The sequence below is a fragment of the Mauremys mutica genome, unplaced genomic scaffold (assembly GCF_020497125.1).
Source record: "Mauremys mutica isolate MM-2020 ecotype Southern unplaced genomic scaffold, ASM2049712v1 000900F_np12_obj, whole genome shotgun sequence".
NCBI lineage: Eukaryota > Metazoa > Chordata > Testudines > Geoemydidae > Mauremys > Mauremys mutica.
This window is the reverse complement of record NW_025423069.1, coordinates 44,886-47,152: the sequence shown is the minus strand read 5'-3', so window position 1 is coordinate 47,152 and position 2,267 is coordinate 44,886.

Genomic DNA, 2,267 nt, shown 5'->3' with positions numbered 1-2,267 from the left:
GCCCAGAGGTGTCCCTGTCTCAGGGCCCCCCCAGCCTCTGCCCATTCACCCTCTGCCCAGCTCAGAAATCACTCGGGGGAACCATTTCCCACCCGCACAAGGACAAATCCCTGCAGGTGGAAATGGGGCAACCCCCCCAAACCTGAGACCTGAACTGGCCATTGGCGAAGGGGAGAGAAAATGGGGCACAATCGGGGGGGGGGGGGAACAGGGAACTTCTCAGGGGTTGGGGGAGGGGGGTCACCCTGGGCGCTGCTCGTGGCTCTCTAGGGAGAAAGGGGGCAGGACGGGGGAGGAGGGGGATCCCCACGGGAGGAGGCAGCGGTAAATCTGAGGGGATCTCAGCCCCCCCCTTTCTCTCCCCGCTCCTCGGGGGTCACCTGCCCCCCCCCATGTCCGGGCTGCACAGACATTTCCCGCCCGCCCCTTCCCCCCCAGCCCGGTCTCACCCCCCAGCCCCGCCCCACGCAGGGACCCCAGCGGGGCCGGGCTCCTCCCACTGGCACCCCCGCGGAGCCCCAGGGCAGAGCCTGGCCGGGCCCGGGGGGCGCTGGGCTCCTGCGGGGGCAGCAGCTCCGAGCCCCCCCGCGGGCGCTGCCCCCCTCCCCCAGGGAGCAGATCCCGGCGCTGCGAGATGCCGGGTCCCCCCCGGACACTGGGGCAGAGTCACCGCCCGGCCCCGCCCCCGGGGCTCGCTCCCGAACCTGGAGGCTGCAGCTCCGCAGCGGGGCGGGCGGAGCCCGGGGCGGCTCCAGCGGGGCAGGGCCCGGGCCGGGCACGGGGGGGGGGGTTAATGAAGGGCTCTCCCGCCGCGATCTGCGCATGCCCAGAGCCCCAACGGCACCAACCCTTCTCCGGCCGGGAGAGGCTCCAACGGCCCCGCGCGAGCCAGGCAGAGCCGCAGCGGCCCGCGCGTGTTTGCAGCTCGGCTTGGTCGCTTCCCCCGCAACGTCACTTCCGGTCCAGGGAGAGTCAGGAACTACATCTCCCAGCCTGCCCCGGGGCCGCTTCCGCTCTCTCCAGCCCAGGGAAGGGAGGTCCCCGGGTACAGCCAGACCCTCCCCCCACCGCTCATCCTTTCCCCCGGCCCCGCCCCCTCTCCCAGCCGGTGCCTCTTAGACCCCCCCCCCGCCCTTTCCCGGGGAGCGGCAGAGCTGGGGGGGGCTTGTGACCCCCACGTAATAACCGGCCCCCCCCCAGCCCAACCGCCAGCCCTGTCCCCGCCCCCGGCAGCAGCGTGTCCACCCCCCGCATGTCCCCGTCCCTCCACGCTGCCCCGCGGGCTGCAGGGCTGGAGCAGCCCCCGCGCCGCGCTCCCGGCCCCGCCATGGTCCCCCTGCCCCCGCTGCCGGGCCGGGAGGGTGGGAAGGGGCGGCTCCTCCCCGGGCCTGGCCCCGCCCCCAGGCCCCACGCAGGGGGTGGGACACGCGGGGACCCGCCTCAGCCCGGAAGGGGCAGGAGAGGGGCCGGGGCTCCCCAGGAGAAAAGCGGAGGCAGGGGCTAGTGTAGCAGCTCCCCCCGCCCCAGCCCCTGCATTGGGTGTCAGCTGGATCCCAGCCGCTGCAGCCTGCCCCGGCGAGCGCTGCAGCCCGGGGGGAGAGGCAGGGTTGTGGGGCACGGGAAGGGGCTGGAGCGGCTGGGAGCAGGGGGGGTGGGTTGCAGGGAACGGGGGAGGGTTGCGGGGCACGGGAAGGGGCTGGAGCACCTGGGAACGGGGGGGGGTTTGAAGGGCACAGGAAGGGGCTGGAGCAGCTGGGAGCCGGGGGCGGGGGGAGGTTGCAGGGCACAGGAAGGGGCTGGAGCAGCTGGGAGTGGGGGGCGTTGCAGGGCACAGGAAGGGGCTGGAGCAGCTGGGAGCTGGGGGGGGGGTTTGCAGGGCACAGGAAGGGGCTGGAGCAGCTGGGAGGGGGGGGGAGGTTGCAGGGCACAGGAAGGGGCTGGAGCGGCGGGTGGGGTGGTGGGGGAGGATTGCAGGGCACAGGAAAGCATTAACCCCTCCGTGCCTGGCCGGGGGGGGTGGGGGCTTCTCCGGCTGCAGTGGAGCCAGCTCAGGTAGGGGTAATTGGGGGGTTGCTGGTGGGTTCCTGCTGGAGGGGGAGGGGCAGGAAATACTGAAGAGGTGGCAACTTCTGGGGAGTTAGGGCTGGAGGGGGCAGGGAATACCCTGGGTGAGGAAGGGGACGGGGACAGAGTGTGACAAACCTGCTGGGACTTGTTAACATGGGCCTAGATCCTCAGAACAAACACTTGGGTGGTGGGGGAGAAAA